The 16,562-nt window shown below is 43.4% G+C and overlaps 1 non-coding gene across 1 annotated transcript; it reads left to right on the top strand.

Moving 5' to 3' along the window:
- The first annotated feature begins 10,708 nt into the window (after positions 1–10,708).
- On the top strand, positions 10,709–10,780 carry trnag-ucc (transfer RNA glycine (anticodon UCC)). The gene has a single exon. It is a non-coding gene; the product is annotated as a tRNA-Gly (tRNA).
- The last annotated feature ends 5,782 nt before the right edge of the window (positions 10,781–16,562 follow it).

Here is a 16,562-nt window from a genome sequence, read left to right as displayed (position 1 = left end):
TTTGAGAAAGTCATAAGCAGGTTACACCATGGAGATCCTATGGATGTTAGCTATCTGGACTTCCAGATGACCTTTGACAAGGTGCCACATAGGAGATTGCTGAGTAACATAAGGGCCCATAAATTAGAGATAAGATGCTAACATGGATAGGAGCCTGGCTGTCTGGTGGAAAGCTGAGATTGGGGATAAAAGGGTCCTTCTCACGATGGCAGTGTCTAGTGGTCAACGTTGAGACCACAACTTTTCACTTTATGTATTAATGATCCTGATGAAGGAACTGAGGGCATTTTGGTTAAGTTTGAAGATGATACAAAGATATCTGGAGGAGCCATTATTATTGAAGGAGGGGAGGCTGCAGAAGGATTTCGACAGGTTAGGAGAGTGGGCAAAGGATTGGCAGATAGAATAAAATATTGGAAAGTGTGAGGTCAAGCACTTTGGTAGGAAGAATAGAGGCATGGACTATGTTCTAAATGGAAAGAAAATTCAGAAATTTGAGGTGCAAAGAACTTGGGAGTCTTTGTCCACGCTGCTCTTAAGGTAAACTTACAGGTTGAGTCCGTAGTTAGGAAGGCAAATACAGTATTGACATTTAATTTGAAAGGACTAGAACATAAAAGCAAGAATATACTTCAGTGGCTGTATAAAGCTTTGGTCAGATCACGTTTAGATAACTGTGTGTAAATTTGGGCCCATATCTCAGGAAGGACACACTGACCTTGGAGTGGGTCCACAGGCAGTTCATGAGAATAATCCAGGAAAAGAAAGGTTTAGCATATGAGGAACATCTAAGGACTTTGTGACTCTACTGGATGGAGTTTAGAAGGATGAGGGGGGATCTAATTGAAGTACACAGAATACTGAATGGCCTGGACAGAGTGGACATTGGGAAGATGCATCTATTATTAAAAGAGACTAGACTCAAGGGTACAGCCTTAGAGTAAAGGCAAGACCCTTTAGAACGAGATAAGGAGAAACTTCTTCAGCCAGAGTGTGGTGCATCTATGGAATTCACTGCCACAGAAGGCTGCAGAGGTCACGTCATTGAATATATTTAAGACAGAGATAGATAGGTCCTTGATTGCCAAGGGGATCGGGTTTTGAGGAGAAAGTGGGAGAATGGGATCGAGAAACTTATCAGCCATAAGTGAATGGCGGAGCTGAACTGAATGGCCTAATCGATGGACTGAATGGCCTAATTTCTGCTCCTATGTCTTATGGTCTTATAACCAGATGTGTCCTTTGCCATACTGTCACTATCACTGTCTATAATTAACCCATGTGTACTTCCAAAAAACTTGTTGTGCAAAACTAGCATTACAACCTTTGATTGACAGTGTGGTAAAAGTGTGTGCTACATTCTAAGCTCCTTTTGGTTTGGTTAATGCACTAGCATTTTATTTTCAAAATCCCAATAGTGCTCTCAATTACTGAGCCTGAAGCAAGCAATATCTCACTCTATTGATTTCTGTGAAAAATTTGTCGATGTAGCACCACAGTCATTAGGCAAGGCTGCAGGCTGTTTCCTTTCACTCCAAACAAACTTACATATGTCAAATGATAAAGGAATGCTCAACATCTTCCTGCTCTGTCAACTGACCTGTCCATTCCAAGCGTCAACACATAGCAGCAGTTGATGTACAGTTAATTCTCCAATCTCAGGAATTTTAACAAGGCTTGTCAATACCTTGAAAAGTAAATAATTTGTAAAGTGACTACAACACCACTGAATCACTTTTCAAACGAAGACTGATGTGAGAGGACCGACCTCATTGGGAATTAACACAAGGATTTGATTTCCTTTTTTGGTTTGCTTTCAGAATGATTCTGTTCCTTTAAGCGTGGAAAGGATGTTTGGACAAAAAATGTTTCCTCTATGAATACTTGCATTGTCTAAAGTTTCGGCAAAAATGTTGATTAAGGTTGTAAGGGTCTCAAAGGTTAACGTTGAGGGATGCCTTAAGCATGATTATATCATATGGACTTGTTGAGAGAATAGCTCAGGATCTCAAAAGACAGTGTACCATCTCCATCTGCCTCATGGTTTTAATAACAATGTGCAACATATCAGTATAACTTGTCTTCGACTGTTATCATACAGAATAAACTTCATCAGGTTTAAGACGAGCGCTTCTTGTTAAACTATCAAGTCACTTCCCAGTACTATCAGGCTCTTAGATCCCTGTCATGAAAGAGAATAGTGCATCAAACTTACCCCATGCTGAGAAAATGGCCTCATACACCTCATGGATCTGGAGAAAGCATTGCACATCCACCAAGACTTTTCCCAGTGTGAGGGAGTCCAAAACTAGAGGGCATAGGTTTAAAGTGAGATGAGAAAGATTTAAAAGAGACCGAGGGGGTAATGTTTTCATACAGAGAATGGAGCATGTATGGAATGAACTGCCAGAGGAAGTGGTGAAAGCTGGTGCAATAATAACATGGATGGGTACATGAATAGGAAAGATTTAGAGGGATATGGATCAAACGGTGGCAAATGGAACTAGATTAACTTGGGGTCAGCATGGATGGGTTGGACCGAAGGGTCTGTTTCCATGCTGTACAGCTCCAAGATTCTATGACTCTACAGGATTCTTTCACTCAGCAAAGTTTACCATGTATTACCGAGACCAGATAAATTGTAAAAATCTGCCAAAAGTTATGCTAGATGTGATACTTTAAACACAAGAAAATCCCATTAGAGAATCCTACCTGTGAAAGAAACACTGGTGGAGATGAAGTTCTTCACGACAATGGCTTTTGCCTCAGGATATTTTGATGTCATACAAAAAGACAATGAGGTACAAGCACTGCTCTAATTCATGCCAATGGCAAGGAAAACATGAGCCTCCCGTGTCAATACCAGAGCCTGGGTTTTTCCTTAGGCTGGTGAATTATTGCAGAAAGTTCACACATAATCTGGCCTCCATCCTGGAATCTTTGCATCAACTCTTAAAAAAGGGTCAGCCTTGGAAATGTGTGCCTAGACAAGCCATAGCTTTCAGGGAAGTGAAGAAACAGCTATCATCTTCAAAGGTGTTGACACACATTCAAGATGGCGCCAACACTAGGCGGCTCCTTCCCTACAGCAGATCTAACTCGAATATTTCTTATAACTGCTCTACACGTTTAAACTTAAATTCTAAGTAACCTGTATGTCTTACTCTGTCCAAGCATTTATCACCCTATGATCTGTATGTCCTTGTTTACAATGACCTTCCAATACTGTTCGCAAACAAAGCTTTTCACTATACTTAGATAGACGTGATGCCAAATTAAATTAAACCAAATCACACTATGAATCCAAAGGAGGTCTGGTATTGACATGCACTGCCTCCTCATTCAGCATCGCGTAGTATTAGCTCATAGATGGCCCAATGGAGAGGAACGCCCAATAGCATATGCATCCAGGACCTTGGCTAATGCAGAGTGTAAATTCGCCCAGAGAGAAAAGATGGTGGTCATATTTGGAGTCAGGAAGTTCCGTCAATATCTTCAGGAATGTGCATTTGTAATAATAAGGGACCACAAACTCCTGCTGGGTCTACTTTAAGCGGACAAGGCAGTGGTGCCCATAGGTTCAGGCTGAACTTGGTGGTGGGCTCTAATACAAACCGCGTACAATTACAAGTTGGAACACCATGTGGGAGATCAAGTCACAAATGCAGATACATTGAGCCACATCCCACTAGTGGGTACATCGCTGGTGGTATACTACTGGAATAGTTCTTTACAGTTTTAAACTTTCTGGGCACATTTCCAGTCACTGCTGACAATATCAAACTTTGGACACAGGAACATAAAACATAGACCATAGAACATTACAGCGCAGTACAGGTCCTTTGGTGCTCAATGTTGCACCGACCTGTGGAACCAATCTGAAGCCCATCTATCCTACACTATTCCATTTGCATGCATATGTTTATCCACTAACCATTTAAATACCCTTAAAGTTGGCTAGTCTACTACTGTTGCAGACATTGCGTACCATAGACTACTACTCTCCAGAAGTTCCAGTCCTGGCAAAACTGTTTATGGGGGAAACCAAAGGGCTGTCACAACTAGAACTGAAACCTTTCTGTATCCAGACAGAGCAGATTACAGTAGAGGACAGCAAATTATTGTGGGGAGCAAAAGCAATTGTGCTGAACAAATGGCCAGATACAAGCTGAAGGTGGTAAAAGCAATGACTGCAAATGCTGGAAACCAGATTCTAGATGAGTGGTGCTGGAAGAACACAGCAGTTCAGGGCAGCATCCGAGCTGAACTCCACCAGAGTCATCAGGAGCTTTCCAAAATGGAGATGTTGGTGAAAAGTTATACCTTGTGGCCAGGATTGGGTGCAGACAGAGTCATGTTGGTGGGGTAGTGCCCAGAGTGCCAACAAGGACAAAAGTTACTACCAGCAGCTCCCCAACATTCTTGAGAATGGCCAGGTAAACCCTGGACTAGATTACATTGTGCAGGTCGTTTCATGGGCTCAATGTTCTTAGTCATTGTGGACATCCACTTAAAATCACTGGACCTGCACTGAGTTCATTAGAAAAATTGCACTCATTTTTTGCAATACAGATTCCCAGAAGCACTGATCACTGGTAATAGGCCATCATTTACCAGCAGGGAATTTGAGTATTGCCTAAAGTGGAATGTTATTGATCATATAAGGACAGCTCCATACTATCTATCATCCAAACTGTGAAGTTAAGCTTAAAGAAACAGCCTCCAGCTTCACTGGATATCAACCTGTCCCAGTTCCTATTTGCTAAAGGGGAGAAGGCTCTGCAGCAGTATAAATCTGATCTTGCTGGGCCTGAGGGGAAGTAGACGGTGAAATAGCATCAGAAACACCAATGTCAGACACAAGGTGGGGAGAAGACTCTGTTCCAGGTTAAATCTGTTCTTCCCGGACCTGGGGGCAGGAGGGTGAAACTGTATCAGGAACACCAATGTCAGACACAAGGTGGGGAGAAGACTCTGTTCCAGGTTAAATCTGTTCTTCCCGGACCTGGGGGCAGGAGGGTGAAACTGTATCAGGAACACCAATGTCAGACACAAGGTGGGGAGAAGACTCTGTTCCAGGTTAAATCTGTTCTTCCCGGACCTGGGGGCAGGAGGGTGAAACTGTATCAGGAACACCAATGTCAGACACAAGGTGGGGAGAAGACTCTGTTCCAGGTTAAATCTGTTCTTCCCGGACCTGGGGGCAGGAGGGTGAAACTGTATCAGGAACACCAATGTCAGACACAAGGTGGGGAGAAGACTCTGTTCCAGGTTAAATCTGTTCTTCCCGGACCTGGGGGCAGGAGGGTGAAACTGTATCAGGAACACCAATGTCAGACACAAGGTGGGGAGAAGACTCTGTTCCAGGTTAAATCTGTTCTTCCCGGACCTGGGGGCAGGAGGGTGAAACTGTATCAGGAACACCAATGCCAGACAAAAGACTCTGCTGAGAGAGACAGTTTACTTCAGGCGACTAAGTTTGGTGTAGGAACCCTGGAAATGGCCCTACATGGGTAAAAGGCAAGGTCAATGCGAGGTCAGGTCCAGTGATGTATGAAGTTTGGGTCGGTGTGATGGTGCTGAACAAGCACAAGGACCATGTGAAAGCTGCAGACTCATAAATGGTGCAGGAGCAAAGCGTGCCCAGCTCCTCACAGCCTTTCTGAACATGTGGGCTCTCTCTCTCTCTCTCTCTCTCTCTCTCCATCAAGTGTTGAAGATACCTCAGAATCTGAGATGGACACGATGGATTTCACTACCTCGATGCCTTTGCTGCCTGAAGAGGAGAATATATTTCTTCTGAGATCTTCTGGGGACAAGAGGCGAGTTACTGTGTGTTACACACCACCGTGCTGACCACTGTCACCCAGGGCAGGTACCGGGGCGGGCTGTCCAAGAGGTGGTTGAAAGGTGTGTCAAGGCAGACCGAGAACTGGAAGGGGCATGGGGTGGACCAAGAGCCAGAATGTGCATAGGGGCGGGCTGCTTTAGAGTGGCCACAAAGTGGGAGGTTTTGCTGGGTTACTGAGGGTCTGTATTATATGCACTTTTTTTTATGTAATTGGGCTGTCTTGTGTGTACAAATGTCATTGTTACTGTTTTGTAGTGATTGATACTAGGATTTGAGGTTCCTCACCTCCCTGTATACTGGTTGAATGGTGGGGTTGGGGGCCTGGCTTTGCTGCTCCTCTCCTTTGTAAAATTGCTATTTCGCTGTATACAGTTGTTAATGTTAATGGTTTTGTAAACTGTGAATTGTTTAATAAAATAGAACAAAAACACAGGTGATTTAGAATCTCCTTAGTTTAGGGGACTGACTCTGTGCTGGCTGGGCCACAGTCAGTGCGTTACTGTTGGTTTTTTGGTTTTCTTTGGGACAACCAGATTCCTAAACTGGCTGTTCCTGTGGACAGGCCGGGTCCTTGTTGGTGGACTCGGCCTTTGTAAAGACTGAACACCTGTGTGTGTGCTGGGAGGTGAGCATTTGCTGTGTCCTGGAGTTTGGGAGTGGACCAAATCCCTGTGAGATAACTGCACCTTTACACTCTACATAGTTCCTGTGAGTGGGCCTAGTTCTCTGTTGATAAACCGGGCCTCTATGGAGACTGAATACTTGTCTGTGTGCTGTGGGGTGTGTATTTGCTGCCTTCAGGAGTGGACTCTGCCTTTGGTCAATGCATCCTGCATACTGGAGTGGGCTCTGTTCTGGAAATGGACTCTGCATTTTGGAGAGAGCTGTTTATGGTAATGGACTCTGTGTACCAGAAAGGACTCTGCTTGTTGGTAATTGACTCTGTCTTGATGCTTGTTGGATTTATCATCTGCACTGACCTGTGTGTCCCTGGGTCTGGCAGGTCTCTCTGTGAGCTAGGAGGCTCATAGGTTTCCCCCAGCCCCGAAAGCTGTCACCCTGAGAGCCGGAGGGTGGGTAGGCCATCCAGTGAACCTGAATGTGGGTAGGCTGTCCTGAAAGCCAGAAGGTGGGTAGGCCATCCCGATGCCATTCACCCTGAGAGCTGTTTGGTGGGTAGGCCATTCTGAGCGCTGTCATCCTGAGAAGGGGTAATTGGGACGTGCTGTCCTAGAGGCAGTCAGAAGGTGTTTTGGATGGATGTGGGCCAGGAGATGTGTAGAGGCAGACAGAGATCCAGAAGGCTCAGGGAAGGGGACGGGCTGTCCTAGAGGTGGCCGGAAGGTGTCAGGGCAGTCCACAGGCCAGATGGTGCACCACAGTGGGCGAGAACCAGATGGTACACAGGGGCAGACCAAGAGCCGGAAGGCGGGTAGGCTATCCTCAGTGCTGTCCCCCCAAGCAGGTACCGGGGCGGGCTGTCCTAGAGGTGGCAGGCAGGTATCTCAGGGCCGACCAAGAAGAGGAAGGGGCATGGTGTGAACTGAGAGTTGGAAGGGGCATAGGGACAGACTTCCTTAGAATGGATGGAAGGTGGGAGGGACAGGTGGCTGCCTGGGTTGCTGGGAGATTTGGATTCTAGGCACTGTTTTTTATCTAATTGAACTGACTTGTATGTCTTTGTTACTGTTAATGTTTTGTGATGACTGAAAGTGGGATTTGAGGTTCCTCATTTCCCTGTAAACTGGTTGAACTGTGGGGTTGGGGGCCTGGCTTTGCTGCTCCTCTCCCTTGTAAAATTGCTGTTTCTCTGTATACAGCTGCTAATGTAAATTTTTTTGTAAACTGTTTTGCTTAATAAAATTTTTAAAATAATCAGGAGTGTCAGAGGCTCTGTTTTCTCAGAGTTGGCTCTGAGGGAGCTGGGTTAGGGTCGAGGACTTTCTCCATGTAAATAAAAGGTAACTTGGTGACTCCTCTAAGGTATTAGTTCACACAGTTGTGGAGGAAAACTTTTTCTAATGATAGATAAAAGGTTGAGAAATGATGACCCACATAGCCTTGCATTAAGGTTATTTCAGAGCATAGCTATTACTGATCCATTAGAACATCACCTTTGACATTGTTAATTACCATTAAATGCTGTTGAGGATTAATTTGCACTTACTGCTTTAACTAGCTTAATGAGTCAAATATGAAGCCTTTGACCCTGAGAAGTTGCCATAGTTAAACTGATAATCAAAATGTTGTGCAAAATTTAATTCTTAATAAAGAGATTTTAAGAATTCAAATCACACATTTTGCAATAGCCACAGAGAAGCAGATCCTGATTCGCATTAGCTTCATTATTGCATGTAATGAGGCAGAGCCAAAGTAAAAATATTTGGGATAGAAATTGGAACCTTTTCTGAAATATTGCAGCCTATCATCTTGATACACAGTGCCATCACAATCTTTTACAGTAGGCATCAAATTGCAAGCTGATGCACTACTCTTAATTGACAGACAAAGCTGATTACAATACATGACTTAGAGAAATAGCTGCATTTAGCCTCTAGTCTAGAAAAGGCTTTCAACTCTAATTTTATCTGACTGTGATCTGTGAGGGGAACTGGTTTATGGAAGTTGACTGTCAAAATGAATAGAAAAGCACTTCCTGACTAATGTTCTTTCTTCAAGAAATATTAACAGAATATTTATCGTCCTGATATTTGTGAGATGATGCTGTACTGTGCAGTGTCTACTACATTAGTCTACATCACTGTATTGCACAATATTAGGGTTTGTGGTATTGGGAGTAATTTATTGCATGAACTGAGGATTGGTTAATAGACAGAAAAAGAAGTGCAGAAATAATCAGGCCATTTTCAGCTTGACAAGTTGTAACTTGTAAGTTACTGCAAGGATCAGTGCTGGGGGCTCAGCTATTCAGTGTCTGTTAACGACTCAGATAAGGAGACCCAAGACAATGCGTCTGTATTTGCCAATGATACAAAATCAGGTGGGAGGGTAAACAAGTGAGGGCAAGGAAATGGTTGAAGTCAATGGACAAAAAAATGTTGGATCGACTATCAAATGGGGAAACATGATGTTATTAGTGTTAGCAGAAAATAGGGAGAGACTGAGAAATCTGAGTATTCAGGGGACTTGTGTGCTATTGTACATTAAAATCAATAAGTAACTCACATGGAGATCAAATAACAAATTAGGAATGTTATTTATATGTTAACCTTATTTGGATTATAATATAAAGAAGCCTTTCTGTGGTTGTGTAGGCTGGGGAGGTGCCAGCCAATGGTACTAACTCCAAACTATTCATGGACTCAGAGTTACAGAGATGTACAGCATAGAAACAGACCATGTGGTCCTTCACATCCATGCTGACCAGGTATCCTGAATTAATCTAGTATTTGATGCATTTCCCACTAAACTCTTCCTATTCATATATCCATCCAGATGTCTTTTAAACATTGTAATTGTACCAGCCTCGCTACTTCCTCTGGCCGCTCAAGCCATACACGCACCACCCTCCGCACAAATAAGTGGCCCTTATGTCCCTGATAAATTTTGCCCTCTCACCTTAAACCTATGGCCTCTAATTTTGGACTCCCCTACTCCAGAGAAAAGACCTTGGCTGCTCACCCTATCCATGCCCCTCATGAATTTCTAAACCTCTGTAAGGTGTTGGACTTAGGCTCAATCTACCAACTTACTTTCTTCTCTGTGTGAGCACAGTCCTGCGTGCTCTTTAAATAAAGCAATAGGAGAAGATATTCAATCTTACATTTTTAGTTTTATTCAAGCAGTAAGTGGATAAAGTATACAGAGCTCTGGGTCTAAACCTTTCTGTCCCTGACAAACTACTAAGTAAGTCAGTTCACAAAGAACTAAGAAGTATTTCTGCCCCTGACCCAGTCTTTTATACCATACAAAACATCATACTATCACTCAAGTGAGATTGTCTTCTAATTGGCTGTTGATCTGACTCCATTCCCCACCTCCTCGCATTCCCAGATGTCCGATCCCACATGACCCTCCTTTGTCTCTGAAAAGGAGCACCACGCAGCCTCCTTTTGGGCACGAAACAGCAGACTCGCACACTTCCGGGGCGCGAAACGTCCGATCGCGTGACCTTCCGGCACTCTTCCGGAGCGCGAAACAGGGAGACCATGTGACCGCGCCCGTGTCTCGGAGCATCACGTGATCATCCTCTGCGCACGCATCAGAGGACCACGTGACCTCCAAACGCAGAGGACACGCCCACTCGCAGTCTAGAATCCATTCTACCAGTAAGCCATATATATATTTACACAGGTCACTCCTCAGTCTCCGATGCTCCAGGGAAAATAGTCCCAACCTATTCAACCTCTCCCTGTGGCTCATACTGTCCAACCCTGGAATTGTCCTTGTAAATACTTTCTGAACCATTTCAAGTTTCACAACATATGTCCTATAGAAGGGAAACCAGAATTGAACACAGTATTCCAACATGGCCTAACCAATGTCCTGTATTCACCTAGAGACTAAGGTAATGTTCTGGGGACGTGGGTTCAAATCCCACAATGGTGGATGGTGTAACTTGAATTAAAAAAAGTCTGGAACTAAGAGTTGAACCAGATCATGAAAACATTGTTGTCTATAAGGGAAAGAAAATCATCTGACTACCCTAAATGTCCTTTAGAGAAGGAAGCTGTCATTCCTACCTGCTCTGGCCTGTATGTGACTCCAGGCCCACAGCGATGTGGTTAACTCTTAACTTCTCTTTGAGCAATGAGCATTGGACAATAAATACTGGCCTAGCCAAAAATGCCCATTTCCTTGGGTAAAGGATTATTAGTGAGAAGAGATCAAAGCAGGGTGATGATGGTATAGTGGTGAGCATAGCTGCCTTCCAAGCAGTTGATCCGGGTTCGATTCCTGGCCATCACAGTGTTGTGGTTTGTAAACAGCCTTTTAAAGGAAAGGCACTGGGATAAATCAAGGAAATAAATCTTTCACTCTGTGGTAAAACAGATCTGTCAGATTGCTCCTTGCTTTGTGGGCGGCACGGTGGCACAGTGGTTAGCACTGCTGCCTCACAGTGCCAGAGATCCAGGTTCAATTCCTGCTTCAGGTGACTGACTGTGTGAAGTTTACACATTCTCCCCGTGTCTGCATGGGTTTCCTCCCACAGATGTGCAGGTTAGGTGAATTGGCCATGCTAAATTGCCCGTAGTGTTAGGTGAAGGGGTAAATGTAGGGGAATAGGTCTGGATGGGTGAGCTTCTGCGGGTCGGTGTGGACATGTTGGGCTGAAGGGCCTGTTTCCACACTGTAAGTAATCTAAAGAGACTGGAGGACCTGAGTATCTGTGGAGAGAGAATTAATATTTCATGTCAACAACCCTAACAACAGCCTGAAAAGTGAACGCAGTCACTTTGTCTATAGATGCTATCAGACTTCCTGAACATTTTCCTTTACTCCAATTTCTAATATTTGGAGTGTTGCGTTTTTAACCTGACTGAGCTCACATATAGCCCAGGCTCTAACAGTTTGAAAGTTCTGCTCAGTGTAACATGACAGGATAGACATTAGAAGAAAGTAAGGAGTGCAGATGCTGGAGATCAGAGTCGAAGAGTGTGGTGCTGGAAAAGCACAGACTGTCAGGCAACTTTCAAGGAGCAGGAGAGTTGACATTTGGTGCATAAACCCTTCATCAGGAATGAGGGTAGACATTAGGATGATCGATAAGGCAAGAACTAAAGGTCGCCATCTTGGAATAAGAGGTCAGCCATTTACAACTGAAATAAGGAGAATTTCTTCACTCAAAAGTTTGTAGCTCTTAGGGAATAACTATTATAGTTGGTAATGGATGCTCAGTCATTTAGGATATTGGGCCATAGAGGCATAAAGCACTGAAACAGGCCCTTCATGCCACCATGTCTATGCTGACCAACAAGCACTAAGCTACACTAATCCCATTTGCCTACACTTGGCCCATGGCCTATCATGCCTGACATTTTAAGTGCTCATCCAGATACTTGTGATGGCTGTAATTGATAAGATGTTTGGAGACTGAGAGAACAAAGCGATATTGGATTGTGCAAGAAGGTGAACTTATTGTAGAAATTCAGCTATGAACTTACTGAATTGTGGAACAAGCTTGAGAGGCTGAAAGGGCTCAACCTACAGCTATTCCTTACGTTCCTATCACTATACCTCAGGAACAGATGGCTAAAGTTCTGGGAAAGGTTTCAATGTGATTGGATGCATGCAAATGGAAGAGTGGTTGCATTCATGATAGCAACAGTTGTTAATCCAACCTAATGAGCTGCATTCTAGCTTTGAATAAGCTGTTTAGGATGGTTGGTTTAGAATAAACGGACCATGTACTAGCTTTGGATGCTTGGCATAAAGCTGAGTGATGAAATAAGTTGAAATGAGCAAATGCAACCTAGTCATGCAATGGTGTTTCTCGTAATTCAACTAAGCAGTTTTGTTTACCTTGGAAATTTCACAGAGCTTGCAGTCCAGTGCTTAGGAACCTAATGATTGCTTTAGAATCTTCCATACTACAGACCTCTCGCTGTCTGCTGTTGCTAAGTTCTGTTCTAATGACTAAACTTGGAATTTTTCAGTAGCAGTGTGACTAACTTCCAGCAATCAGTTGGTTACAGGCCAAATTAGTTATTATTGACAGGCTATTGACAAGGCTCTCAATAGAACTGTCATGTATCAAGGCTGTTGCAAACGCAACTCTCTTTTCATGGTTAGACCAGGCTAATTATAAACAGCCCACAATAAAGGTTCGCATGATTTAATCTTTGATGTCCAAGCCAGTAGCTCAGCAATAACAATGCAACACTTCAGCACATTTAAAAAGAAGAGAGAATATATAGCAGAGAGAGATGGATCATAGAAAAGAAACAGATCAGTATATTCAAGATGGAGATAGACAACGTTCTATTCAGTCAAAGAATCAAGAGTTATAGGTGAAAAAGCAAGAAAATGGAGTTGAGCTTTATCAGATCTGTTAGGATCTCATTGAATGACAGAGCAGATTTGCTGGGCTGTAGAATCTACATCTGTTCCTGTGTCTTATGTCATTGCATTCAATCTGCCCATTCCAATATGTTACACCTCAGAAGCGATATTTCTTCTCTCATGTAACTTTATCAAAATAACACTAGTTCTTCTTCCCCCAAAATTTTGTTTATTTCCACCAAATCATTGGAATTCTCTTTCTGGAAAGATGTTGAAAGCAGAAACTTTTTAAGGGAGGGAGAGGCAGATAGATTCTTGGTAAGTGAAAGGCAGTCAGGGATAGGTGGGAATATGGATTTGAGATTACAATCAGGTCAGCCATAAATGGTGGAGCAGGTTCGAGGAGCTGAATGGCATTCTCCTGTTCCTTACACACGGGCTTGTATGTTAAATGTCTCCATTTCACCCAATCTGTCTGGCAAAGAGTTTAACATTCTTATCACTCGCTGGGTAAATGTATTTCTTCTTGAGTGATTTATATTTACGGTGTCTAGTTTTGCTTTTCCACACTCTCTCTATTCTATCAAAACCATTTCAATTTTGAAAGACCTCTGTTAGGTCACCTCCCATCTTCTTGAATGAGTTGTTTGCCTTGGTAGAGGGATTTAGGTACAGGTGAGGTTCATTCTCACAAATGGAAAGACAAGGAAAAGCAGAGCTGCCTGCATGTTGAAAGATCTTTCACAGGTCGTAGATGGCACATTTTAACAAACAAAATGTTTGCTGACACAGCTGATAGAGTTTACCCATGCATGCTCACCTCCAACTTGAAATAAAAGGGTTGATGTTCTAAACGCTATTTACAAAGAAGCAACTTTTACACTTTCTTTGATGTGAATTTATCATCTCATTTAATTCTTTTAATTTCATTTGCCTGGATGGGTGCAGTTCCAACAACACTCAAGAAGCTTGACACTATCCAGGACAAAGCAGACCACTTGATTGGCACCACATTCATACACGTTCACTCCGTCCACTACTGACGCTCAGTAGCAGCAGTGCGTACCACCTATAAGATGCAGAAATTCACCCAAGGTCATCAGACAGCATCTTCCAAACACATAACCACTTCCATCAAGAAGGACAAGGGCAGAAGGTACATGGGAACATGACCCCCTACACGTTCCCCTCCAAGTCACTCGCCATCCCGACTTGGAGATATATTAATATTCCTTCAGTGCCACTGGATCAAAATCCTGAAACTCCCCCCCTACCCATGGGGTCCACCTAGAGCACATGGACTGCAGCGCTTCAAGTAGCAGTTCAACTCCACCTTCTCAAGGGTAACTAGGGAACGGGCAATAAATGTTGGACCAGGCTGTGATGTCCATGTCCCACAAATAAATAAGAGAAAAAAATGTGTGTTTTTGAGCCTTTCAATTGCTCTTTTTTCAAAAAAAAATGTTTGGCATTTATTGCTTCGACTGTGTGAGCTCCTGTGTGTCAGCAAATGCAGCCTTTGTCAAGCGCTGCATTCAGTTGATGGCAGTTGGCTAACTTCACCTTGAAGTCTATTGAAGATCTTTGGACTCTTTGTGAATTAGCTGTTAGGTCTGCCAGACTGCCATTGACTGGCATTAACTCTCATTAACCAGCATTGACTCTAATTGACCAGCATTGACTCTAATTGATGGCATTGACTCTCATTAACCAGCATTGACTCTGAGTGACTGGCATTGATTATGTGTGATTGCCATTGACTCTAATTGACTAGCAATGGCTCTCATTAACCAGCATTGATTCTCATTGACCAGCATTGACTCTAATTGACCAGCATTGATTCTCATTGACTGGCATTGACTCTGAGTGACTGGCATTGACCCTGAGTGACTGGCATTGACTCTAATTAACTGACATTGACTCTCATTAACAAGCATTGATTCTCATTAACCAGCATTGACTCTAATTGACTGGCATTGACTCTAATTGACTGGCATTGACTCTCATTAAACAGCATTGATTCTTCTTGACCAGCATTGACTCTAATTGACTGGCATTGACTCTCATTAACCAACATTGATTCTCATTGACCAGCATTGACTCTAATTGACTGGCATTGACTCTCATTAACTAGCATTGATTCTCATTGACTGGCATTGATTCTCATTGACTGGCATTGACTCTCATTAACCAGCATTGACTCTGAGTGACTGGCATTGATTCTCATTGACCAGCATTGACTCTAATTGACTGGCATTGATTCTCATTGACCAGCATTGACTCTAATTGACTGGCATTGACTCTCATTAACCAGCATTGACTCTGAGTGACTGGCATTGATTCTGAGTGATTGCCATTGACTCTAGTTGACTAGCAATGGCTCTCATTAACCAGCATTGATTCTCATTGACCAGCATTGACTCTAATTGACCAGCATTGATTCTCATTGACTGGCATTGACTCTGAGTGACTGGCATTGACCCTGAGTGACTGGCATTGACTCTAATTAACTGGCATTGACTCTCATTAACAAGCATTGATTCTCATTAACCAGCATTGATTCTAATTGACTGGCATTGACTCTAATTGATGGCATTGACTCTCATTAAACAGCATCGATTCTTCTTGACCAGCATTGATTCTTATTGACCAGCATTGACTCTAATTGACTGGCATTGACTCTCATTAACTAGCATTGATTCTCATTGACTGGCATTGACTCTAATTGATTGGCATTAACTCTCATTAACCAGCATTGACTCTGAGTGACTGGCATTGATTCTCATTGACCAACATTGACTCTAATTGACTGGCATTGACTCTCATTAACCAGCACTGATTCTTATTGACCAACATTGACTCTGAGTGACTGGCATTGACTCTCATTGACCAGCATTGACTCTCAATAACCAGCATTGACTCTGAGTGACTGTCATTGACTCTGAGTGACTGCCACTGACTCTAATTGACCGGTATTGACTCTCATTAACCGGCATTGATTCTCATTGACCAGCATTGACTCTAATTGACTGGCATTAACTCTAATTGACCAGCATTGACTCTCATTAACTAGCATTGACTCTGAGTGACTGCCATTGACTCTAATTGACTGGCATTGACTCTCATTAACCAGCATTGATTGTCATTGACCAGCATTGACTCCAATTGGAGAAAGTGAGGACTGCAGATGCTGGAGATCAGAGCTGAAAATGTGTTGCTGGAAAAGCGCAGCAGGTCAGGCAGCATCAAAGGAGCAGGAGAATCGATGTTTCGGGCATGAACCCTTCTTCAGGAATGAGGAAAGTGTGCCAAGCAGGTAAGATAAAAGGTAGGGAAGAGGGACTTGGGAGAGGGGTGTTGGAAATGCGATAGGTTGAAGGAGGGTGATAGGCCGGAGTGGGGGTGAAGGGATGAATTCAGATTTTTCCAGTTTCCTCATTTCCCCTCCCCCCACCTTGCCTCAATTCCAGCCCTCAAACTCAGCACCACCTTCCTAACCTGCAATCTTCTTCCTGACCTCTCCGCCACCACCCTCACTCTGGCCTATTACCCTCACCTTATCACCCTCACCTTAACCTCCTTCCACCTATCTTATTTCCAACGCCCCTCCCCCAAGTCCCTCCTCCCTACCTTTTATCTTAGCCTGCTTGGCACACTTCCCTCATTCCTGAAGAAAGGCTCATGCCCAAAACATCAATTCTCCTGCTCCTTGGATGCTGCCTGACCTGCTGCGCTTTTCCAGCAACAC

The sequence above is a fragment of the Hemiscyllium ocellatum genome, chromosome 34, assembly GCF_020745735.1.
Source record: "Hemiscyllium ocellatum isolate sHemOce1 chromosome 34, sHemOce1.pat.X.cur, whole genome shotgun sequence".
NCBI classification, from domain to species: domain Eukaryota; kingdom Metazoa; phylum Chordata; class Chondrichthyes; order Orectolobiformes; family Hemiscylliidae; genus Hemiscyllium; species Hemiscyllium ocellatum.
This window is presented reverse-complemented; position numbering and strand designations above follow the sequence as displayed.